The sequence below is a fragment of the Phyllostomus discolor genome, chromosome X, assembly GCF_004126475.2.
Source record: "Phyllostomus discolor isolate MPI-MPIP mPhyDis1 chromosome X, mPhyDis1.pri.v3, whole genome shotgun sequence".
Classification (NCBI taxonomy): Eukaryota; Metazoa; Chordata; class Mammalia; order Chiroptera; family Phyllostomidae; genus Phyllostomus; species Phyllostomus discolor.
The window spans coordinates 99,117,608-99,144,687 of NC_050198.1; the positions used below are offsets into that span (position 1 = coordinate 99,117,608).

General features: G+C 40.9%; 1 protein-coding gene and 1 pseudogene across 2 annotated transcripts in view; both read right to left on the bottom strand.

Annotated features, from left to right (window-relative positions):
- The window catches only part of ZC3H12B (zinc finger CCCH-type containing 12B), a 93,730-nt gene that overhangs the window by 38,564 nt on the left and 28,086 nt on the right, over window positions 1-27,080 (bottom strand). The window contains exons 2-4 of one of the 2 annotated variants that reach the window (XM_028522573.2): window positions 22,079-22,368; window positions 19,694-19,868; window positions 2,345-2,565 (exon numbers count right to left, since the gene is read on the bottom strand). The gene's annotated coding sequence lies outside the window, so the exon portion shown is untranslated. The remainder of the gene's footprint in view (window positions 1-2,344; window positions 2,566-19,693; window positions 19,869-22,078; window positions 22,369-27,080) is intronic. The other variant, XM_036017121.1, reaches the window with a different exon arrangement.
- LOC114504726 lies at window positions 6,345-8,410 on the bottom strand (annotated as a pseudogene).

Consider the following 27,080-nt stretch of genomic DNA (forward strand, 5'->3'; position numbering starts at 1 on the left):
CTGAGGTTTAAACTTCTCACTTTGCAGCAAATTTAGGAAAACATTAGGAACCATATGTTTTATGGCAAAATCTCTGTGCCAGGGCTCTCGAGTTAGTGGTAGGGGCAATGGGAAACTTTTCTCTGAATGACATTATCACTCTAGTAGCTGAGTTCTTGCGGGGCGAGGGAAGTAGTTTGACGTCCTCTTGGCTTGCCTCTTCTGGAGTGGTGTCACTGCCTCATGAGCTGGGGGAAGGACTATAGGAGCCTGAGTATTCTCGTTGCACCATGTCCAAAGTGAAGCTCCTGTTTCTTTAGTGGGGTTAGTCTCCACCTCTTCAGGAGCCCCCCTCCTATCTACTTCACTTGCCTACAACTTAGCATCAACAACAGGTAGCTAGGGCAGTATGAGAAACACTGAGATACTGCTCTTCCAAGGAAGAAAGCACTCTAGCTGGGAAATGAAGGAGAAGGATCTTGCCTGTTGCAGTTTTGAGTAGTTTCTGTCTCACTGAGCTGACAGTGTCAACACAGAAGAAGCTCAAACTGGTCCTATCTTGCTTCTAACAAGATATTGAGTTGCTTTTGAGAGACAGCAGTCCAAAAATGCAAATCATGAAGGTGAAGCATGCCCAAAGGAGAGAATTTTGACTTCCAGTTGCAACTGGAAACAAAGTTTCACCCCTCTCTCCATGGAACAGAAGGACTGGTACATTATCAGAACTTTAACACTAGAACCTTTTCAGATGCAAAGGGTCAGTTGTACGGGAAACTCTGGTACTGAAGTCCCTCCACCATATCTTGACATAAATAGCCATGTTCCAAATATCTCCAATCAAAATTGTCCTGCCAACACTTCTGCATATCAGCCTGTTCCACCAAAGTCCTTAAAACTTGCTCTAAACTCTGGATTGGGGAGACAGATTTGACTCTTGCCTCCTGTCCTTTTTTAAAAAGATTTTATGTATTTATTTTGGACAGAGGGGAAGGGAGGGAGAGAGGGAAATAAACATCCATGTGTGGTTGCCTCTTGTATGACGCCCACTGGGGTCCAGCCCACAACCCAGGCATGTGCCCTGACTGGGAATCGAACGGGCAGCCATTTGGTTCATAGGCTGGCACTCAATCCACTGAGCCACACCAGCCAGGGCTATCTTTTTGTCAGTTTACTTAGTAATAAAAACTTTTCCTTTTCTCAAAAGCCGGTGACATAGTATTGGCTCCCATATGCACGGGGCACTGGACCTTTGCTCAGTATCAGGAGGGGAAAGGGAGAGAACAGCTTGGTTCCAATACCACAGACTCTCACTTTTCTTAATACATTTTCATAGGTTTTTTAAATACATGTTTCTTGATGTTCTGCTTGTTCTTAGGACCATTTCCAGAGGCTTTAAATGGTTGCTTTTAAAAAGTTTTCACCAGTTTCACTGGAAACGTCAGCAGAGCTCCTCGTGCTGTTATCTTGGAAGTTGATCCCCTGTACATTCAATCTTGCTTACATTTAGTAAAGTGGCTGATTTCTTAGATATCTTGAACCCATGCTGAAATGTCCAGCAGAACTCCTGCACCATCCATTCTTTGACACCCTGACAACAAATTACACCCAATGAACTTGCCTTATAATGAAACTTATATTTTTCATGCAACAGAAGGTAACTCTTACAGCTAATAATTTGGACCTACAATTGATTTCATTTTGTGTGTGAAGGTTAAGAGCTGTCCTCCTTTTAATAGTAAAAAATGCCAAAAGAATTGCAGAAAACTTGAAAGCAGGCTTAAATCTCAAAGTTATCTAGTTAGGGGCAGAGGTATATTAGAACTCTGGTGTCTAGATGCTCAGGCTTGTGGCCTTTGTAGTTGAATATAATGCCTGTCAGACAGCAATGAACAGACTGTGCATGCTTCAGTGTTTATAGAACATTTTTATCTATATTGTCTCATGTCATCTTCACAGCAACCCTGGAAGGGAGCATGGGAAGTATACTATTATTTTCACTTCACAGGTGAGGAAACTATAATTCAAATCTACAACATAGGGGGAAAATAACTTACATGGCTATTTTTATCTATAGTATCTTATGTAATATTCCTAAGACCCTAGAAGATGGTCTGAGTAGTATACTAATATTTTCACATTATAGATGAGAAATTCAACTCAAACATCCAATATAGAGGTAGAATGATTTACATGGTTATCTGACTTAAACCTCCTGTTCTTTCCATCACACCAGGCTTCAAATGAGTTTCCCCAGTTGGAACACAAACCCTTAACCTTGAGGCAAAGAATTGCACATTCTAATAGTGATGTCAACATTAATGCAGAGACATAAAATAAACTAAGAAACTTAACACCATATTCTCACCTCAGACCCTGTGACTTCTGACCTGAAGTTTGCCTCTTATTTCTTTTCATCTTCCCCCTGATTGATAGTCCAGACTTTTTTATGTCTCCTTTGTTATACAAAAGTAGAGTCAAGTCAGGTAGTTGCAGCAGTGAGAGATGGTGTCATTTCAGAAATAATACTCTGGGCTTCTTGATGATCCCTACTGGAGCTACCTCATGGTCCCCAAGCTCTTTATCTTCCTGGAGAACCAAAACATTAAAATAAACCATAGTCAGTAAAAACATCTTGGGACTCAGTGTATTTTCTTTGAAATATCAGACAACAAAAAACTGTGTAAATACACCATGAAGGAAGAAAGCAGCTTGAACCTAATCAGTTCAATATATTTCTTACTCTTATCATACTTTGGTATGCAATCAAATGGTAATACCCAATTTGTAAATTAAAAAAAGAACAACTACAAATGCTTTGGTGAAAAATAATCCACACAATCACATATACATGGATTCTTCCCTTGCCCTAACTCCAGAATTGATGTATTCTGAATCACATATAGACCTTGGTTCAAATTTTTACTCTGCCACTTGCTAGTTCTGTGACCTGTAGCTTTAGGCTCCTCACCTGTAAATGGCAATAATATAACTTACATCGAAGTGCTCTTATGAGAAAAAAAATGAGACCATGTATATGAAGGAACCAGAGCCAGCACATTGACTAGAACACAGTGATCACTCAGTAGATGTTCTTCGTTTTCCTTTTCTTTTACAATTACAGTGAGGAAATTACTGTATTTTGCCATGTATAATAAGCATTTTTTGCCCAAATTTTTGAGGGGGAAAAATAAGGCTGTGCATTATACATGGGTATAATGATTATAGGCCATGGGTATAATAATCCCATGTATAATGCGCAGAAAAATGTGGGTGCACATTATACACTGCAAAATATGGTGGTAACCATGAAGTTCTCAGAGAACAATTCAGTCTATTTCATGGTATTGATGCTATGTAAGAAAAAGTTCAGAAAAGACAGAGCAGTAAGAGGATTACAATGGTTAAGGAAGTCTTCCTAAAGAAGGTATGACTAGAGTTTGGCTTTGAGGGATGTATACCCTTTGGATGAAAAGCCCAGTGTATGTCAAAATCCTCTCTGAGCACTGAGATACTGTACAATGGGCCAGGGTGCCCCATAATTTAAATGAAATAATAGTAATTGCTTCTCAATTTTTGAAGCAATTAAGATAACATTTTCTCAATTTGACATTTCCCTTCTACACATTTCTTTAATTCTTTGATACTTGCTACAGCTTCTCTAAATTAAAATATACAATGAGAGTAATACATTTAGCACAATCATACTTATTTATTTTATGTTTAGTACAGTTACTTTGTGATAGTCCACAGAAAGAATCATGACCTCAGGTGCTCTGATACCTGAACACATTTGAGAGACACAGAGATGGGCAAAAAACATGAATCAAATGGGGAAACAGTATAAAGATAGCATAAAAAAGTATTAAATAGTACAGTGAGCAGACCCATCTGGAATGGACAGTATGTGTTATAGATGAATAGAAAATAATACTTAGGTAATAATAAGGTATAGTACTATCCTGAGTATAGTAATTTACAATTTGCAAAGAGCTTACACCTATCAGGGTTTATTCTCCTAACAGCTTTGAGACATGAAGAGGGCAGGTAATAGTGTTATCATTAATACCGACAGCTTCTAATTATTGAGCATTCTCTATGTGACAGACATCACTGCTAGATGCTTTACCTATATTATCTTCAATGTTCATAATAACCCTGCAATATAGGTGATGTCTTAATTTTACAGTTGAGTAAACAAAGGTTTAGAGAGGTTGTCATTTGTCCAACGCCATACACCTAGTAAAGAGAAGATGCTTAAGTCTGAACCTCAGGTCTGTCTGATACCAGCTTCACTATACTAGTCTAAGCATGAAAAGAAGAAATAAAAAAGGTGAAAGGGAGAGGGCCATAACAAGCGTGTGACATTGTAGCTTACCTAAAATAACCCTAAGGTTGTGTCTTCCACAAAATTAAGTAATTTTAAGCCCATTCTGTAACAACAGCCAAAGACCCCACTTTGAAAGCCCAGTTGCCATGCTGAAGTACTTTGGGAGTGCTGGGTTCATTTTAGAACTCATGTGCTAGAATAATGTATCCAACTGGAAATAAGAGAAATAAAAAGTTTTCTAGATTGACATTATTTACCATTGATTGGTTTTTCCTGCCTGCGGGGACAAACCAACACAAGCTCCCTATGTAATAGGGATGTGTAAAGCCACCCACAGGGTGAAGTGTGAGGAGTCTTCATGACTGGCTCCCTATTGAAGTATTTCCCTTCTGTAAGGAGAGGTCCAGCGGTTGCCAAAGCCAGGCACCGGCACCAAGGCCTGCCTTGGCGCCCCATCATCTCTTGAAAGGGTGAAATGTTCAGGATACTCTTTTAGGAGGAACAAATCACTTCACCTGTGGGAAAAGGCTTGGCTCGTCAATACCCGTCATGGAGGAGATAAATACTGACACTTGATTTTAGACTAGAGACAAGGCAGCATCTGTTTTTAGCTCCGGAAAGAATGATGAAATCTGTTACAGAATTTTGGTCCTTATGACAGGGAAGCTTTGTCACCCCTTCCCTACTGCGGGTATACTGGAAACCCAGGAGGCAGTAAAAGGCTCCCGAGAAGCCTGAAAGGATGACACTTGGTATAGAAATTAAAGCTCATTTAACTTTACTCATAGGAAGAGTTCTTCCATCTTGTACTTAAAGCCAAATAACACATATTGTGATTAAAACAACTCTCTTTTTTAATTTAAAAAGTATAAATATTAGTTTCAGGTGTACACCTGACTGATTAGACAGTATATCACTTAGTAAGCGATCACCCTGATAAATCTCATACCCATCTGACACCATACATACGTGTTAGAATATTATTGACTATATTGCCCATGTGATACTTTATATCCCCATGACTATTTTGTAACAACTAATTTGTACTTTTTAATCCTCCCACTTTTTTACATCACATAATATTGTATGTCAAATTTACTAATGTAAAAATGAAAACATGATTTTTAAAAGTATGAATAAACACCCTTGAAACTATTTGATTTTGGAGAAAACTGCATGTTTTGCCAAAACCAAGGAAGACTGATACTGCTTTTACTTATTGAAAAAATTCTGGGTTAAAAGCACTCAAAAACAAAGTAAAATAAAAACACACAGAGGTTCTACATTATCTTCATAGACCCTTCTATAGTCTCCTGGCAGGGGTGTCCAACCTGCGGCCCACGGGCCACATGTAGCTCCAGATGGCTATGAACCCAGCCCAACACAAAATCATAAATATACTTAAAACATTATGAGATTTATTTTTGTGATGACATGTCACAATGTATTTCATGTGTGGCCCAAGACAACACTTCTTCCAGTGTGGCCCAGAGACACCAAAAGGTCGGACACCCCTGTAAGTGCCTTACTACTCAAAGGATGGTTCACTTACCAGTAGCATAGGTATCACCTGGGAGCTCATTTCAATGCTGAGTGTCAGACGTATTAAATCTGAATATGCATTTTAACCAAATACCAGTTAAGTGTGATAAACATTAGTCTAGGCATGGGAAATGTTTCTTCAAGTGTCACTTGTGACTACTTTCATTAGAATCTGGGGGATTGGTTTAAATGATAAGGCTAGTAAAAAAACAAGGGTACTGGGCTCTACCTCAGACCTACTAAATCACATCTCTCAGAGTGGGATCCGGGGGTACGCATTATCAAGTGTAGCGGGGCAGTACATTGCAAACTCGACCATATATCAGAGTTACTTGGAGGGCCTGCTGAAACACAGATTGCTGGGATTTACCCCAGAGTTCTCCAATTCAGTAAGTCTGAAGCAGGGCCTGAGATTTTGCATTTCTTTTTTTGCAACCAGAGAAATTTATTTTAAAATAGAAACATATATACATTAAGCTTTAAAAATAACCAGTTTTAAATAAAAAGGAAAAAAAAAAGCCCTTTGATCCCAGTGTCTATACAGCATGGATTGAGAAGCATTTAAAATTCACATAAGGAGCACTTACAGACAAATGGGCATGGAAACCCACCTCCCTGCCTCCAGAGTCTGCCAGGTGGGGGACACTGGGGTGATGGCACAGCCACTGCTCATATTAGATGCTCCTGTGGTGAGAGCCACCAATGGCCAAGGGTAACCACAAGAGCCCAACATCTTAGTGACCAAGACAGATGTCTTTAGTCTGGGGGCACCGTAAGTGAAGCCAGCTCCTCTCAAACACTACAGGAAGGGACTTGGGAGATATATGAGAAATGTTCAGGGTTTTTGGCAATGTAGAAGGTGTAATGTCCAGGAACTCATGAAAAATGCTCAGTCAGCTGATCATCCAAGAGGTGCTGCGTAGTGGTCCGTGGGTGGCTCAGGCCAGATCTCAATGTGTGTGGGGTTTCTGCTGGGGTCTCTCCTTGCAGGAATCCCTAGATTTGTTCAGTCTGCTTCTGTTCACAGGGTAGGGCCCTCACTGGTTCAGGTAGACAAGAAATACCACATCGTCCCTGAAACAGGTGAGGAGATGGGAGGTATGTATGGTGATGATGAAGGCAAAGATGTCATCGAGGAAGGTGTTGAAGGTCTTGTACCTGAAGGCCTTCCAGGCCTTCCCTTGACTTCATCTTGTAGTTCACAAAGAGCTGGGGCAGCATGAAGAGAAAGCCAAAGGCATACACCCCATTGATGAAGCTGTTGATTAACCAGCAATACCAACTCTTACACTTGATGTTGAGCAGTGAGTAGACGATGCCCTGATGCACAGATGGTAGGGCAGGTAGGGCAGGTAGGGCAGGTACTTCATGGCCTGAGTATTGAACTCCTTGGTTTTCCTCTTAGATCCACTGTAGGCGCCAAACTGAAACTTGTGCCGGAGACATCCGCAAACAGCTGTCATTTTCAGAGCCTTTTTCACTTCCACAGCTTGATGACAGCTGCGACACCTGCCGGCACCAGCACCAGCAGGCCTGTCTGCTCATCCAGCAGGAACAGAAAGATGACCACAGTGCCGACGCAGTGCCAGAGCACTGCTTCGGTGAACATCCCAATCATGCTCTTCTTTTTCTTCCAGAAATTGATGTTGTTTTTAAATGGCAGGAAATCAAACAGAAAGTGAAACACAGGTGCAAAGAAGGTCAACATTAAGAAATACAAGTTGGTACCGACAAAACTTCCTTTCACTTCATCAGCATCTTTCTCTGAAAACCCGAACTGCTGCAGGGAGTGCATGGTGTCTTGCATGTGGATCCAGAAGTGGAGCCTCTCCAGTGAGGTCTTGCTGTAAGACCCAGCGAGGGGTGGCTCAGTGGTGGAGTGGTTGATGACCATGAGGTCTTTCACCCGATTGCTGAGCTCATTGATGAACAGGATGGAGGGGTAGTGCATGGTCTTCCCAATTTGGATCACCTTCATGTATGGCTGCACATTAGCAGGCAGGGACCTGTCAAAGACGAAGCATTCACCATCACGTTCAGTGTCAGTCTCGGTCTTCAGTGAGAAACTGGGCTCGTCCAGGGCAATCATCGGCTTCTTCTCAGCTTCGATCTTCTGCTCAGCAGATTCCCTAGTAAGCAGATTGACCTCTTCCAGTGTGGGAACCACGTAGGTGGTCAGAGGACACACCAGGCACACCTGCTTGCCATCGAGCCATGGCAGAATGCCAGCATGATGGAGGAAGACATACTCATACAGCATCCTGTTACTTATTGTTTTCTTTGGTAGAGAAACATCAGCTGTCCTTTCAAATTTGGACTGCACATCAAAGTCTTTCATGTTCAAGACAAGATCCACATTGTTCTAAGCACCAAGGTTGGGCCATGTGGTGGCATACACACTGCAGCTTGGGCCTCTGTGCCAGGTAGGGCTGAATGTATTTCCTGTCACTAGTGCATGGGGTGTGTGTACACCATGTCATACCTGACTCAGCAGATGTGTACCACATATATGACAAACATGCCCACCACCAGGCTGGTGGATGTGCTGCTGCCACTCCACATAGCATTGCTGCTGACAGGCGAGTGTGGCACCCACCTGCCCCCCACTCTAGCTGCTGTGGGACCCACAAGCCTCCCACCAGATGGCCTGCCATATGTTCCTGCCTTCCATTCATGCAAGAGCCACCCCGGGGCACCACAGCTGCATGGAAAGTAATGCACCCAGCACCACAAGCCGCCAGCCACCCTACGTACTCTTGTCACTACCACCCACACCTACCTGTGGCTACCAGCAGCTCAACTTTGTATTTCTAACACATGTCTCAGTGATGTTGGTCCAAGAACCACAATAGAAGATCCACTGCATAAACATCATTTTAACATGTTTAGTTCTATGGTTTTCAAGTGTAGATTAGCAGCTGACAATTACAAAGGGAGTAGTCAGAGGCAGGAATACCAATAGCAGCGAGAGGCAACATCTGGTAGGCTGAGAATGCAGGGAAAGAAAATACTCAGGCCTGTCAGATTGGCTACCATCAATAAATCAACAAACAAGTGCTGGTGAAGATGTGAAGAAAGGGGAACCCTAGTGCACTGTTGGTGGGAATGCAGACTGGTGCAGCCACTGTGGAAAACAGTATGGAGTTTCCTCAAAAAACTAAAAATGGAACTGCCTTATGATCCAGGGATTCCACCTCTGGGAATATATCCTAAGATTCCTAAAACACTAATTCAAAATAATATAAGCACCCCTATGTATATTGCAGCATTATTTACAATAGCCAAGTGCTGGAAACAGCCTAACTGCTTGCTCATCAGTAGAGAATGGATAAAAAAGCAGTAGAACATTTACATAGTGGAATAATACTCAGCCATAAAAAAGAAGAAAGTCTTATCTTTTGTGGCAGCATGGATGGAACTGGAAATTATTATGCAAAGTGAAATAAGTGAGTCAGAGAAAGAAAAATACCACATGATTCCACTTATATGTGGAGTCTAATGAACAAAATAATTTAACAAATAAAATACAGAGACATAAATACATAGAACAGATGGACAGCTGTCATAAGGAAAAAGGGTAGGGGAGGTGGAAGTGTACAAAGGGGGGATAAACGGGGATGGAAAGAGACTTTGCTTTGTGCAATGAACATATAATACAGTATACATATGATGTTTTATTGAGTTCTACATTTTAAACCTGTACAGTTTTATTAACCAATGCCATCCCAATAAATTCAATAAAAAATGAGAAATAAGAAATTAAGACATACAAATGGCCAACAGATAGATGAAAAGATGCTCAATGACACTAGCTATCAGGGAAATGCAAATCAAAACTACAACGAGATGCCACCTCACACCAGTTAGAATGGCTGTTATCAACAAGACAAGTAATATCAAGTGTTGGAGAGGTTGTGGAGAAAAGGGAACCCTCATTTATTGCTGGTGGGAACGTAAACTGGTACAGCCACTATGGAAAACAGAACAGAGGCTCCTCAAAAAATTACGAATAGAGCAACCCCTCTTCTGGGTATCTACCTGAAAAATGTGACAACCTTTATTCCCAAAGATATATGCACCCCTATGTTCATTGCAACATTATTCAGGGTGGCCAAGACATGGAAACAATCAAAGTGTCCTTCCATAGTGGATTGGACAAAGAAGATGTAGTTCATATATACAAAGGAATACTACTCAGCCGTAAGAAAAGTTTAAATACTGCCATTTGTGACAACATGGGTGGACCTTGAGAGTATCATGCGAAGTGAAATAAGTCAGATAGAAAAAGTTAAGAACCATGATTTCACTCATATGAGGGATATAAATCAGAAAGCAGCAAATGAACAAATGGGACAAACAAACAAACAAGAATTCATAGACACCGACAACAGTAGGGTGGGTACCAGAGGGTAAGCAGGTGAGAGATAGTAAATGATAAAGGGATCAAATATATGGAAACAGAAGGAGATTTGACTTTGGGTGGTGGGCACACACCGCAATATACAAGTGATGGATAATAGAAATGTACACTTGAAACCTATATCATCTTATTAACCAATGTCACCTGAATACATTTAATTAAAAATAAAAAAAGAAAGAAATGGACATATATTTCTGGGGCTATTGAGTGTATGTGTGAAGAACCTTATGTGTTTCACTCCTGCCCGTTTCCCATGACTACCAGTCTCCTAGTCACTGTGTCTTATACGATAATGATGTGAGATAATGCATGCTCATTAATAATGACCTCTGGTAATCAAGAAGAGGTTTAATTCTCTTTACTGTTTAAGCAGGTATAGATTTGCACAACATATTTTTTTATATTTTAGAAATATTTCCATTGAGGCTCAACTTTTAAACACTAATATTTAAGTTCACTTTTGAAAACCGCTCTATCAATTCCAAATGATGAAGGATAAATGAAAATTATCTAACTGGAGTTTAGGCAATCCAAAGATGGTGACAGCATCTAACATTTAAAAAGCAAGTTTTTCCATGCAATACAGTAATAACCTGAGACATATATAATCATAATTTCTTAAAGGATGACTAAATTAAGATTCAGAAAATTGAATTAAAGTATTGATATCACACAGGTAGTTAACTGGTAGTGGAGCAAGATTTTAACTTAGGTCTATCTGACTCCATTTTTCTAGACATTTTGCTCTCTTTACAGGGGAAAAAAAATCTCAGGCTGAGAAGCTGGATACATAGACAGCTCTCCTGGGTCTCTGCAGGCCATACTCCTCTGTAGAGCTTCCTGTAAGACAGTCATCCGAACATTATTACCATTAGCAGTTTCTTTCACTTACAGAAACTACAAGAACTCCCGTAAATGCCTCTGTGTGCTGTAACTTAGAATATGCTTTCTTTCCTCCCTCACTCTGTAGGTTTCATTCATTGTTGCACGGAACCACCCTTGCCTCCTCCTACACCGCTCCTTCCTGCCCTACACTCTAATTCTTCAGTGGCAACACAGAAGGGCTAGCGGGGATAGAAGAGGCAATCAGAGACAAAGACAGAGGAAAGACCTGTGGTCCGTGTAGCTGTCTTCCCTCGCCCATTCCTGTACATCCCCAGAGCCTGGGCTGATCTCCACATCATTCTCACAGTCTCGCCCTGCTCTTAAGATAAGTTCCTCAAACACTGACACTGACTGGTTGGTTCTCTGGAATGAAGATAAAGCTCATTTATCCCTGCAAGATTTCAGGCCCCACCATTCACATGTACACACACATTCAGTTGTTCTGAGAGGGCTAAGTGAATGGGGTGCTTAGGAGCAGAAACTGTTACACTCCCTGTCTCTTTCTTGCAATTGTTGGCAGCTGGTATTCTTCCAAACCTCCAGAACAGAATGCTTGCTTCATTCGGGACAGGCAACTAAGAAGGAGTATTGTTTTATTCCATAGTGTGTCTCAAAAGAAAGAAAATGGGAAAAAGGAAAGGAGCAGAAGTGTTATGTACAGCAGACCTAAGGTAAAATTCTTACCATTTCCCCTTACAGTTGGATGACTTGGAACATCATTTAATTTGTCTGATTTATCGGGGTTATTATAGGCTAACGACTCCTGTCATTCTTACCTCACAGAATCGTTATGAAACACTAATGAAACAATAAATATGAAAGTGCCCTGGAAAGGGTAAATGTGTGTTTATAAATTTTGATTGCTAATACAATTGTGTGTTCCCAGCATGGCACATGTTTTGGTGTTATCATTGGTTAGATGTTCATGGTACCATTCATGTATTCAAGATGCATTTATGGAGCACTTGCTTTTTACAGGCACTATACCAGGAATGTAGAGTACAGAAATATACCGGATACAATGATTTTTCTGAGTGAGGGAATCAATTCAGGTGGATTGATAGGTTTCAGTGGTGGTGGGAGAGGAATGCAACTGATGACTGGCCAGGGAATCCAACTACGGCTTTCATGGCAGTAATTTAGAAATGAACTTTATTATGCGGTTTACATATGGCGTCACATCAGTAAAATGCTGGAGCAGGCAGCTCCAAATTCCTATCCTTCCACAGACAAATCAAAAAACAAGTAAACCTTGACTGGAGTAGCTCAGTGGATTGAGCGCGGGCTGCGAACCAAAGTGTCGCAGGTTCGATTCCCAGCCAGGGTACATGCCTGGGTTGCAGGCCATAACCCCCAGCAACCGCACATTGATGTTTCTCTCTCTCTCTCTATCTCCCTCCCTTCCCTCTCTAAAAATAAATAAAATCTTAAAAAAAAACAAGTAAAAAGTGTCAGAGCCAACTTTGTCAGAACTCTGGAACACAGTGAAACATCGAGAGCAACCAAGCAAATGTAGAATCAAGGGAAAGCCAATTTAAAATTATAAGAATGTTTTATAGTACTTTTATGGACCTTCGCTCCACCCCCTCCCAGTTCAGCTGTGATTTTGAAGATGGCAGTCCCTACTCCCCATGCATGACCCCGGTTTCTGGTGGCAGAGGGAGTGGGCAAAACCTCATTTGCAAGTTATCATGTTAGTCGGTTCTAACCTGTCTGGGAGCTGCGTGAAAGACTGATGCAAGGTGCTCCTACCTGTTTCACCTAACTTGGAACTCAGGGGAAAAGTGAAAGGCATAGTTCGAAAACATTGGAAGGGGGGATGGAAAATCTGGACCATCAGGGCCAAAAGACTACCGCTGAAGTCTTTTCAAGATGGAGATATAAGAATATCCGGATCTCACCCCCTCCCACAGACATGCTGAGTCTACAGCAATGTATGGAACAACTTCCTCTGGAAAAAAAAAACATAAAAATTAGCGGGACAACCCCTACTCATTGAGCAAATGACAAAAATACACACTAAAGTGGGGAGGAAGGGCTGAGACACAATCTCTCCATAAAATCAACCCTTGGCACGGCAACCCGCAATCAAGAGGGAATTCAAAAGTCAGAGTGTCTTCCGAGTGGAGGGTTCATACCCGCATAGGGCTCCCTAACTTTTAAGACTATACCACCTGAAAGTTGAGCCCCGAAAACACTTAACTTTAAAAACCAATGAGGCTCATGCCCACAAGACCTGCGGGGCTGTGACAAGCTGAGAAACAGCTCTTAAAGGGCTCACACTCAGTCTCACCTACCCCAGGGCCCAGTGGGTGAGCTACCCTTTGAAAAGTGCCCAGACTTTATGTGAAAGAGGCTCACTTGCTAATTTTAAAGCATTGGTCTGAGGAGCACCAGCCTACTGGGATGCTCTCTGGGGACAGAGATGAGTGGGCACCATCGTACTGCTCTCCCTCTGCCTTATTAAAGCCACCAGGAAATGTCTTTTGTCATTTCTTTTTGTTGTTTTTCTTTACTTTTTAAAGAAGTTGCTAACTTTGCACTCTCCCTCTGCCTTGCTCCAGCCAGTGGGTGCCATCTTCTCGCCCCCTCTGCTGTGCTGCAAAGCACCAGAATCTCTCAGCCGAAAGCTTCTACACATGTCTGCTGACCAAGATTTTGTGGCTGCCACCCAAGGGACACCCCTTGGTCAGCTGGCTCTGAAGGCCAGGGAGGCTGGCATTCCTGGGTCCCTTGGGAAGTAACAAGCAGAGAGACAGTTCTTGGCAGGCCACCACCCCCAAGGCACTACACAAGACAACAGACTGAAACACACCCCCAGCCTCTCTGTGAAACAGACTTGCTTGCTTGTCAGAATCTTTAGCCTGAGGGGGGCCAGGCTTCTGGTGTAGCACACTTACAGGGCCCTACAGACGTGCTCTCAGGGAACAGAGGCCAGTAGATGCAACCTTTCTGTTCTCCCTCCGCCTCACTTTAACTTGCTGGTATCTTTCAGAAAAGAGGGCTTATAACTTTGGTGCCCTGATTTTTGTGACTGCTTTAAGGAGACACCACTATATCACCTGGCCCTGGCGGCTAGCAGCACTGATAATTGTGGGTCCCACGGGACTGTAACCAATAGAAAAAGTTCTTAAACAGCTACCACCCCCAGGACACAAGAGGCAACACATCCAGGAGATTACTCTTTCTGTGAAAGAGGCCTATTAACTTATACCATAGCTGCAGGCTAAGGGGCAAGTTTATAATTATATATACATATATAAGGGCTTACCTTTTAAACCTTTCCTGAAACCTTGGAGGGCAGGTGCCATCTTGGAGTACTATCTCTGCTGCACCTCACAGCACCAGCCTTAGGGGCAGGCTTCGGGACTGGTGCACATCTAGAGGCCACAGTGGTGCTCTCAAGGAACGTAGGCTGGGGGATGGTGCCTTTGCACTCACCTTCTGCATTACTACAGCTCATTGATCTCTCCCAGAAAGGAGCTCCTACCTCATCTGGAGCCCTGATTTTTGTGACTGCTGCCCAGGGGATACCTCCAGATTGCCTGGCTCTGGTAGCCAGTGGGGCTTACACTTTCAGCCCCACAGGACTATATGTACTTGCATTTGTTAAAGGCAAATGCCTCAAGGTCTGGCTTGCAATCAGCCTGCATATAGATGCCTGCTGAGATGCTCCCCTTTGGGACACCCTCAGTTACTAGGAGGATTAAAAATAAAATAGGCTGTTTGGGAGAGAGTGGAGCCTAAGGTGGCAGGGAAGGGAGATTCTGAATTCACCTCTTCCCGTGCACACACCAAATTTACAGCTATATATAATTTCCCTTTGAAAATGATCTGAAACTAGATAAACTGCTCTCCTCAATAAAAGATAAAGGGATTACTCTGAGACAGGTTAGAGAGGCAGAGACACAATCTTGTTGGAAAAATCCCACCCCCAAGCGCGCCAACACACAATAGAGAGGGATCTCACCACACGGGCTTCTCCTGGAGGAGTGAGGGCTTGGTACCTCACATCTAGAATCCTGAGCCCTGTGAGCTGCACTGGAGAAACAAGCCCCTAAAACATCTGCCTTAGAAAATCAGTGGGGATGACGTTTAAAGGACACCATGTGCTATAAAAAAAAAAAAACAAAAACAAAAAACAAAAACTGAGACTCCTTTCTTAAAAAGCTTGGGTGTGGTCTCACTGGCCTGGAGAGCCGGCAGTTTGAAAAGTGCCCAAGCTATATGGGAAATAGATTCATTTATTAGACTAAAAATCATTAGCTGGAGGGATGGGAGACAATTGAAATTCCCTGGAGCCCCCAGCAGGTGTGGCCCGGCTGTTTGGGCATCGTCCTGCAAACTGAAAGGTCACTGGTTTGATTCCAGGGTGTATGCCTGGGTTGCAGGTTCAGTCCCCACTCGAGGCATGTACACAAGGCAGCCAATCAGGGTTTCTCTCTCACATCGATGTTTCCCTGCCTCTTTCTCCCTCCCTTCCCCTCTCTCTAAAATAAAAAATAAAAATTGAAAAAAACCCCAAATGCTCCATGCAGACACCACTACTGCAGTTTCTACCTAACATGCTAATGCAAGCAGGTGCTAGCAGTTACGGCATTATCCCACTGCTTTGCTAAAGCCAGAGATGCGGGCTGCTGTAACACTGCCCTACTTCCTGATGGGCCAGTGAGTGTGATGGGTTGTAGCATTATCCTGCTCCCTGCCTAACATCTGTGAGTGCAGCTGCTTGTGAAACCCCCCCTCAGCTACAGGGCATGTGCTCTCATGCCATTCTCCTGCCAGCCTCAAGCTAGAGCACACACACAGACAAGGCACTCTCTCGCTGCAGTGCTGCAGCCCATGACCACTTCCAGTCAAGACAGGTTTCTGCAGCTTTTCTGAAGCAAGCAAGTAAGCCCTTCCCCCTACACTCTACAGCTGCTTTGCTAAAAGCCATGGATGCAATCCACTCGTATAATACTGTCCCATTCTTGTTTTTTATGTCACATTTTATAATGCTTTTATTTTTTCAAGATTTTATTTATGTTTTAGATAAAGAGAAAAAGGGAGGGAGAAAGAGAGGGAGACAAACATCGATATGAGAGAGATACTTGGATCTGTTGTCTCCCAGGGACCCAGCCCACAACCCAGGCTTGTGCCCTGACCAGGAATTGAACCTGCGACCTTTAGGATCACAGGCTGGCACTCAACCCACTGAGCCACACCAGCCAGGGCTGCCCTAATTCTTTACATTTAACATATGGAAAAACAGTACATTTTCTTTCAAATTCATTTTGCAGATGAATTCCACTTATTCTAAGCCTGGATAATATCACCTAGGCAGCCTGGTGTAGTGGAAAAACACTGTGCTTACAGACAGACAGACTAGAGTTGGATTTTTGACTCTCTCATGTACTAACTATGTGACTGTGCAAACCTTTCAACCTCAGTTTCTTAACTTATTATGTAAGATAAATGATGAAATGCTGTTATTTTGAGACTGAAATGAGATGCTCGATCTTAAAATACTTTGAAAAAGTAAAGAATTATGTTAATTACACCCCAGTAAAGCTATTCATGTAAGTGAATGTTTATGACAACACAATGAGAACACATTTTTTTTGTGTAATTTTTTTTCTTTTTCCTTTTGGGTATAAAATGTCACCCTAAAATCTATATACAATTTGAGTATTTTTATTGTAATTTGAAATAGGATCACAGATGATCAATGCTAAAATAGACCTTGAAGGTAATCTAGTCTATCCCACATGAGTGTATGGAAGGAAACCCTGAGGCTGAGAGGAAAGAGGGACTTGCCTTAGATTATGCAATTAGTCCGGGAATCGGGATTGACGCTTCAGCTTCCTTTGTTCCTGCTCAGTGCCTTTCCCGCTCTACCATAATGTGTCATCTCAATGGTCCTTTTGGGTTTTGTTATGAAACTACCGTCTTTCCCCAACTTCCCCTTGATTGCCCTGAACCAAAATGTTGATATGCCTTGTTAAGCAGGCTTCTCCTTGAGGAGAGAACAATTTACATGGAGAGAAAAATGTACGAGGCAGCTCTTCCACGCATTTTTACCTTCCTGCCAGGATCTTGCAAATGACCGGATGGCTCCTGGGGCAATAGGTAGCAGAGTCAGGAAAAGTGACTCATCAGAAATACTCAGACCTTGGTGTTCATGTGATTCCCTTTTCCCTTACATGGCGATAGGATTTTATTGTCTACAAAGTACATTCATATTTATTATTGAAGTTATTCTCACAGCAACTATATGAGGCAGGGATTATTATCCCCATGTTACAGATGAAAAACTGAGGATTAGAGAGATTAGGTATCAACATTTATGTATTAAATAAGAAGCACAGCTAACGTTTCAATTCAGATTCTCTAGTTCAAATAAAGGGATCTTGCCACTATAACACAGTGGCATGTGATTTTGCCATACTTAATGAATTCTGAAAAATATTAGGGAAGATGTAATCAAAAGTTAATAAAATGTCATGCAGAATAAGTTCTAAGGCTGTGACTTAATAAAAATAGACTAATATTTCCAACTTTGAAACTACCTAAATGATTCTAAACTCGAAACGTAAAAGAGGTGTAAATTCCTTAGGCTGATCAAGAGTCCAAAAGTACGTGACAAGAGTCTAGAATGAATCAGAAAGAACTTCACATTGCTGCCTTAGCTGCATTAATTAAACATATAGCAAAAACAGAAGCCTTCATTTCTACACTTACAAAGGGTATAAATGCTCTGGAAAACTTGGTTTTCATTCCCATAATACATGGAAAAATGAAGAAGAAGAAGGAAAAAAGTCAGCACCACAGCTATTTCACTGCTTGAGAATGTTTTCTTCTTTCTCTAGGGCTGATTTTTCTTCAGTTGCATATATTGGGGTTGCTGAAGCATTTTCTGAATATACTATGTGAAAAACTTCCCTAGGAAAACTAAAATGAAGTACAGGTACAATTCTTCATAAGGAAACCATAAAATGATATAGTCATAGTTTTCTCTTAGATATTTAGTCCTTTCTAAGTATAGCATTAGATGTATGAGAGACCTGGATCTAAAACACAACCCTGAACTGAATAGTTACATGACCTTAGGCAAGTGAACTCATTCAAGACTGTTTTCTCTGTGTAAACTAGAAATGATGATAGTGCGTACCTCATAGAATTGTTATGAGGATTAAAGACAATAACAAATGTGAAGCATTTGGAACATGATTAGTAAACCTCAAAAGGTATTAGTTCCTTTTCTCTCACTCCCTTCTAGGCTGGTTTCCTGTTACAAAAGCCTATATATACTTCTTAATTTTCTTTATTAAATTTGCCCTGGCTGGTGTAGCTCAGTGGATTGAGCGAGGGCTGTGAACCAAAGCATCTCAGGTTCGATTCCTAGTCAGGGCACATGCCTGGGTTGCAGGCCATGACCCCCAGCAACCGCACATTGGTGTTTCTCTCTCTGTCTCTATCTCCCTCCCTTCCCTCTCTAAAAATAAATAAATAAAATCTTTAAAAAAAAAAGAATGAGTCAATAATATTTTTAAAAATATATAAAATTTATTGGTTTGACATTGGTTAATAAAAATCATATAGGTTTCAAGTGTACAATTCTATAATATACCATCTATATATTGTATGGTGTGTTCACCACCCAAACCAGGTCTCTTTCCATCACCATTTATTCCCCTTTACCTTCTCCTACCTCCCCCATCCTCCTTTCCCTCTGGTAATTGCCAGACTTGTCTGTGTCTATGAGGTTTTTTTTTCCTTAATTCCTTCACCTTTTTCACCCATCCCTCCAACCGCCTTCCCCTCTGACAGCGATCAGTCTGTTTTCTATCTGTGAGTGTGTTTCTATTTTGTTTGTCAGTTTATTTTGTTCATTTTGTTAGATTCCACAAATAAGTGAAGTCACATGGTATTTGTCTCTCTCTGACTGGCTTATTTCGCTTAGCATAATGTCTCCACGTTTATCCATGCCGTCCCAAAGGGAAAGGTTTCCTTCTTTTTTTACAGCTGAATAGTATTCCATTGTATAAATGTACCACAGCTAGAAAGCCTACACATTTTTTTTAATATTTTTTTAAATATTTTATTTATTTTATTTTTAGGGAGGGAAGCAGAGGGGGGAGAGAGAGAGAGAGAGAGAGAGAGAGAGAGAGAGAGAGAGAGAGAGAAACATTAATGTGCGGTTGCTGGGGGTTATGGCCTGCAACCCAGGAATGTACCCTGGCTGGGAATCAAACCTGGGACACTTTGGTTCCCAGCCTGTGCTCAATCCACTGAGCTACACCAGCCAGGGAAAAGCCTACACATTTTTTAAGCTAAGAAGATAATCTTACTAGCTGTGTACTTCAGATTTTCACAACTGCCTTGATAGCTCAACTTTTCTGAAAGCTTAACTTTCTTATAAAAGTAGCCTAGCTTTTTATATTATACAGGTTATGCTAATCTTCTCACTGAATTTACTCTCTCTCACACAGACGCACACACAAACACACATACAGATACTCACACTCCTAAATAAAAATAACCACCAAAGAACTCACCTCTTAACATCTCCAACATTTCCAACTTTCCAACTTCTGGCACTGATCTTCAGCAAGCTCGGTTATTTTTTGAAGGCCTGCAGTCCACATCTGTATTTCTTACTTGTGCAGCTTATCCATCACATCATGGCTTTTATCCTTTGTTGTTGAGGCAGAATGTCCAAGAACCCTAAGCCTTGGGAAAGGGAAATTCCAGTAGAGTTGAATGAGCAGAGGCAACCCTTCCTCTAAAACACGTGTTACCCACTTACAGTTCAGTACTACAGTCAGGACAACAAGGGATTTGGATCTCAATGGTTGATAGTTCCTTTCAATAATTGTGCTAATCTGAGGTGTAGCACCGTTCTAGTCTTCTATATACACTGACACTCACAATCTTCCATGGACCTTAGAGAACTTACATCATAATAGTGGAAAAGACTCAGTCTAAGGAACAGTGGTTGAATTGTGTGTGCATGCATACGAGCACACACAGTTTCAAAAAAGAAAAACACAGATGAACAGTTAATATTAAGAACTACTTTATCTAGACTTTTCATTAAGTAGCAGAACGTTTCCAGATGAATCCTATGTAACATTTGCAGATTAGTTATGACTATTTCTTCTTGTTGATCTTCTATGGAAAAAAATAAGACCATAACCTGAAAAGAACACAATTCCGAATAAACATTAATTTCCTAATGACTTGAAATGTACTAAATTTCACCTTGAGAGACTTTTCTGTCCTTCAGTTCCCTCATGGTCCAATTAACTAAAAAGTCACACACAGTTTACAAAGTTGACCGAAACAAGAAAAACAAGTGAGACTGGCTTTGAACATTTTGCCCATTCTCTTCTATATCACTCCAAAATAAACCAATGAATGATCTTTTAGGAACACTTAAAATGCTAAACCATTAACTAATAACTGATGGTCATTTTCTATTCTGAAGTGATTTAAAACATGTTCCCACCTACAAGTCAAAACATTAAATCATGGTCCAGGGGCAAAGTATGGCTTAACAAAGTTTTGCAAAGGCCCTTATCATTATCCCCACTCCCTAGCTTTGGGCATTTTCCCATTTCCTGGACATTACTTTTAGTAATGTGCTGACTGTATTTTCCAAACCCCAAATTATCTGATAAGATCTGGTAAATGAGATTTTTGTGCTGCTTCTTAGAGCCAGATACAATCCAGAAGAGGTACCAAGGATATTGAAAAAAAATAGAACTTCTGAACACTGATGGTATAGAAGTATAATAGAAGACAACCTTTAAGATTAAGAATGTCTTAAAAAATTTGGCTACTGTATGACTGGGACATTGAGTCCCTGACACTGGATAGGGGAACAAAATCAACGAAAAGTCAATGCAAGAAAAACTGGCAATAGTATGTAACCTGAAATCATCAGAGAATACATTTCACAGTTCATTCAGACACATATAAATTTCAAGAAAATGGCGTGTAGCTTTATGCAAATATGCTTATAACCTTCTATTAGATGTGAAACAAGTTCAAGAGTGAGATGCTATTCTAGAGTTGATACCCCATGTATATATTATCAGAATATTAGGCTTAATAGGCTTACTGCTGAAGCTGGCATCTGTAGGGAAATATATTCCCATGAGGCACTGGCATCTGAGCTGGTGATACCAGCAAATATATTGTTAGTTGTAGCTCCGTGTTGCCACAGGTATCATCATGAAAGGGTCAACCTTGTTTACACACAACCCCTCTTGATTCTACTGTTTGAATGATTTATAGATGCAGTAATACAACATTTGTGGGCAGCCAAGGAAAAGCTTACAATGTGTCTCTGAAGTCTAGAAGGTGACTAAGAAGAATGTTCTCAATAACTTTCATTCTGCTAAACTAAGCTCCTTTTTAAAAAGATTTTATTTATTTATTTTTAGAGAGGGGAAGGGAGGAAGACATGGAGAGAAAAGGGAAACATCAATGTGTGATTTCCTCTCCCACGTCCACACCTGGGGACCTGGCCCACAACCCAGGCATGTGCCCTGACTGGGAATCGAACCGGCAACTCTTTAGTTTACAGGCTGGTGCTCAATCCACTGAGCTACACCAGCCAGGGTTAAAAAAGCTACTTGAGGATGAGATGAGTCTTACTCATCCCTAACTCCCCTGTGCTAAGTTTCACATATATGTAGTAGATGCTCCACAAATATATGTTAAATGGCTTATAATATCCTAGGGGAAGAAAATATATTCCTGACCTTCCAAGTTGTTCTTCTTATCTTTATTACTGAGGAGCAGCTATTTTCTTGAGTTGACTGTCACCTTATAGGCAAGCAGGACAGAAAGCACAATGTTTTGAAGTATCAGATAAAGTTGTTCAAACAATGGTGCCAATGTGGAATATATGGCTTGGAAGAGCTACTACTCACCTACACACTTTCTCATGTGTCCAGGATGAAGGAGACAGGTGGTCATTATCTCTCTTTCCAAGTGCCACCTATGAAACGCATGGTCCTTAAAAGAAGCAGTAGTACCTTGCAACTTGGCTATTTAGGCTACTTCCTTGTAAAGGGGTAAGAAGCAGCACAATCAGTGACTGTTAACTCTATGTCTCTCTCAGAGTGAAATCTTGCTAGAATACAGAAGGTAGTGAAGATGGTTAAGAAAGTGTATCATTCTTCAGTAGCTTTCCGGACATCTAATCTTCACAATGGTCTGGCTGGCAGAGAGAGAGAGGAGAGAAGAGAGAGAGAGAGACAAAATTAAAATAAACATGACCTCGCAATGGCAAAGAACAAATACATGCACAACAGGATCCCAAGAAATTTCTGAAATTTCATGAGCAAGTTGAAGGGCTACCAGCAGGACAGATGACCATCACTAGAAGAAACAAGTCTATTAGAAGAAACCGAATCCATAAACTTGTTTCCTATTTCTACCACTTTTAAAAAAGAATCGTTCCCATTTGTATAACTGGTAAATCAGAAACCACTTTTTTGAGCAATGAGAAAAATACCCTTTTTCTGGCATTCATATATGTGCATATGTATGTACATATATATACACCAAGAAATATATTACTACAATAGACAGTTAATATGTAGCAACTCATTAATATAGATTAGAGCCAAACAGATTCAAATCGAGACTATTAGGTAGTCTAATGCTGTGCACTAGATGACTGACTTAGTTTTGTATGTTTTCTTTGGTGGAAAAACCTTCACACAGTTTTGTTTTATGTTCTTACACAAATAGTACCAGATTTTTTGGACCATAAGACGCACCAAGGTTTTGGAGGGGGAAATAGAAAAAAAATTGAAGCAAAAAAATGTGTTAAAATATTTAATAACATAGATAACATAATATTTCACCAATGTAAATGTAAACAGAACTCAACATTAACCACCATTAACCACCATTATTCCTCCCAAGTTTGGGGGTGGGGGGAGGGATGTGTCTTATAGTCTGAAAAATATGCACTCCAAGAAGGTCACTAAACCAAACAGAAAGGAGAAATCTGTACAATTGCTGATCCCAGTTTACATGTGGAAGTTTTCTCGCAATAAAAATATGCTCCAATTTGAAGACTATGTGAGTTGGCCATATCAGGGTAACAGAGAGACTGGATATATTAGTGCCCGAATCTCTTATTGTAGTCCAGAAGCCAAGCAATAGAATTCAAGGACCGGGCATAAATATTGTTGATGTGCTGAGAAGGGAACAGTAATGACTGAGGTATTCTTGCTACCTCTTATTATGCACAAATCAACGTTCTAAGAATGTCAAAGTGTATCAATTATTACTTAGGACTTAAAGGAGCTCTCAGGCTACAGCCTTCTTTAATATGAGGAAACATTAAAAGAAAAATTCAAATTTCAGAAAATATATCCTCATAGCTTCCACTGGAAAAAGAAATTTAAAGGCCAACAAGAAATGTGCAAATGATGGTTTACCAAACAAGTCCAGATATTTACCCCATTTGAGTTTTAGAGACAACATATGAAATAAACAAGATAAAGATTATTTCCTTGTTTCCTAAATGAGGAAACTGAGGCCCTGAAATGTTATGTGATTTATCCCATGTCATAAAAGTCTACACTGGTGGAGGCAGAACTGGAATACCGGTCTTCTGGCCCCTAGTACATTTTTTTTATTCCACCTCCTAGACCAATGCTGAGTAATACTCCACTGTACGTATATACCACCATTTGTTTGTTCATTCACCTGTTGGTGAACCTTTGGGTTATTCCCAGTTTTACAACTAACACTACTATAAATACTGCATACAAATCTGTGTATGAACATATGCTTTCATTTCCCTTGGTTAAATAACTATGAGTGGAAAGATCGGTTCATAAGTAGTTACACACTTAACTTTTTAACAAGCTGCCAAACTGTTTTCCAAAGTAGGTGCATCAATTTACATTCTCACCAGCAGTGGATGTATGAGTTCTTCTTTTTCTCCATCCTTGCTAACATTTTGTATGGTCAGGTTTTTTAAAAAAATTTACTCATTCTGATAGATATGCAGTAGTAACTCATGGTGCTTTTAATATGCATTTCTCTAATGATTACTTATATTTAATATTTTCCTGTGCTTATTTGAAATTTCTATCTCTTTAGTGGTTGGAAGTGTCTATTCAAATATTTTGCCTTTTTTAAAAAATTAGGTGTTTTTTCATATTAGTGACCTATTTTAATTTTAGGAAAAAATAAATCATACTTTGGTTCACAGATTTTACAAACTAGTGAACTAGGAATCTAACACTACTACTTATAGATAATAGCGACTATGCATTAGAATCTCAACTTACAGATGATGCAATCAAATGATAATAACAATAAAAGCAAACCAAATGTTGTCATAAAACAAAAACAAAACCCCTATGTTAACAAAACAACTTTCGGCTAATGTCTAAAAACAGATATGTTCATATGGTATTTGTCTTTCTCTGACACTTATATGTGGAATCTAAAGACAAATATAAATGAAAAAAAAACCAAAACAGAAACAGATTCATAGATACAGAAAACAGACTGATGGTTGCCAGAGGGGTGGGAGTTTTTGATAATTCTTTATATATTTCATATTCAAGTTCTTTATCAGATATGTGATTTGTTAACATTTCCCACCAGCTGTGGCTTGTCTTTCCAATCCCTTGACAATGTTTTTTTAATTTTTAAAAAAGATTTTATTTATTTATTTTTAGAGAGGGAAGGGAGGGAGAAAGAGAGAGAGAGAAACATCAATGTGCGGTTGCTGGGGGCCGTGGCCTGCAACCCAGGCATGTGCCCTGACTGGGAATCGAACCTGCGATGCTGTAGTTCGCAGCCTGCGCTCAATCCACTGAGCTACACCAGCCAGGGCATTTTTTTTTCTCCCTGACTAGTTTGGCTCAGTAGATTGAGCACCAGCCTGCAAATTGAAAGTTTGCTGGTTCGATTCCCAATCAGGGCACATGCCAGGGTTGCAGGCCAGGTCCCCGGTTGGGAGCATGCAAGAGGCAACCAAATGATGTTTCTCTCCCTCTCTGTCTCCCTCCCTTCCCCCTCTCTAAAAATAAATACCTAAACTCTTTTTTAAATTTATTTTTCATTTAGTTTACACTCAAAATTATATTTTATTACTTTCAGGTATGCAGTATAATGGTTAAACAGTTATATACTTTGCAAAGTGTTCTCCCCAATATTTCCAGTACCCAGATGCCACCATGCATATACTAGAATATTATTGACTATATTTCCTATGCTGTACTTTATATCCTCATGATTACTTTGTAACTACCAATCTGTACTTCTTTACCCCTTCATCTTTTTCAGCCAGCTCCCCAAACCCGCCTCACCTCTGGCAACCATCAGTCTGTCCTCTGTATCTATGAGTCTGTTTCAATTTTGTTTGTTCACTTATTTTGTTATTTAGATTCCACAAATAAGTGAAATCATATGGTATTTGTCTTTCTCTGACTGGCTTATTTCATTTAGTATAATACCCTCTAGGTCCATCCATGCTGTCACAAATGGTAAGATTTCATTCTTTTTTATGGCTGAGTAGTATTTCATTGTGTAAATGTACCACAGCACTTTTATCCACTTGTCTACTGTTGGACACTTGGGTCATTTCCATGTCTTGGCTATTGTAAACAACATCACAATGAACATATTATTTCCAACTTGTGTTTTAGTGTTTTTTGAATATATACCCAGAAATGGCATCACTGAGTCAAAAGGCAGTTCTATTTTTAATTCTTTGAGGAACATCCATACTGTTGTCCACAGTGGCTACACCAGTCTGCATTCCTACCAACAGTGCACTAGGGTTTCCTTTTCTCCACAACCTGACCAGCACTTGTTATATTTCCTGATTTGTTTATGATGGCCATTCTGACATGTGTGAGGTGATGTCTCTTTGTGATTTTAATTTACATCTCTCTGATGACTGGTGGCATTGAGCACCTTTTCATAGGCCATGGACCATCTGTATGTCCTCTTTGTAGAAGTGTCTATTCAGGTCCTCTGACCACTTTTAAATTGGATTATTTGTTTTTTCATTTGAATTATATGTGTTCTTTATAAAGTTTGGATATTAACTAGGAAGAGATGTTTACAGAGATAGTAGCATCAAGTGATGAAAAGCAAAGGGGTTCCTGTTCACCAAGGAGAGGTGGAGTCCGCTGGAGGCACAGGCACCCTCTTAAAGGGGCAATGCACAAAATTGCATTAGCAGCCACTCACCCTGGGCTCCAACAGAGGGAGGGAGGTGAGAACTGCAGCATCCTGAGGAGAATCTGGGGCTTGTGACTCTGGGGAGACATGTGGGGGAACAGCTGCCAGGATCCCGGTGCTGAGTCAATCTCAGATACCGGTAGTAGACATCTTTTCTGGGCCAATCAATCCCCTATGAGCAGTGTCAGCCTGGAGGAAAGCAATTGCCCATTACCCCACCCTTCGGAATTCCTTGCACCCCATCCTTAGGAATTTCTGTCGCCTCACAATACTCTGCTCACAGAAGACTGGATAGAAATACCCTCCTGACCACAGACCCAATATCTGGGCTCCCAAGGCCCCACCCACCTGAATACTGAATAGTATATATAGGCTCCACCCCATGAAGTCAGGGCAAAATCCAGGACAGACTCAGTGACTCTGGGGCAGCCATACCCACCACCTTCCCTGAAGCCAGAAGGGCACCTCCCCCTCACTGGAGACCCACAACTTCCATTTGCTGGATTCTGCCAGAGGCTCTCTCAGTGACTAGGCCTAGCAAGCAACTGGTAGGCCCATGGAAGCAGACAGGAGCAGAATCTGGGATGCCCTGGGTCGTTTGCTGGCCTGCCCCTGGGTTGGGTGCCTGAAGAGCAGTTTGGTTCTTCTCAGGTGTAGCCAGGTATAGCAGGGCCAGACACAAACTGTGGATCCCTTGTAGCTTCAACA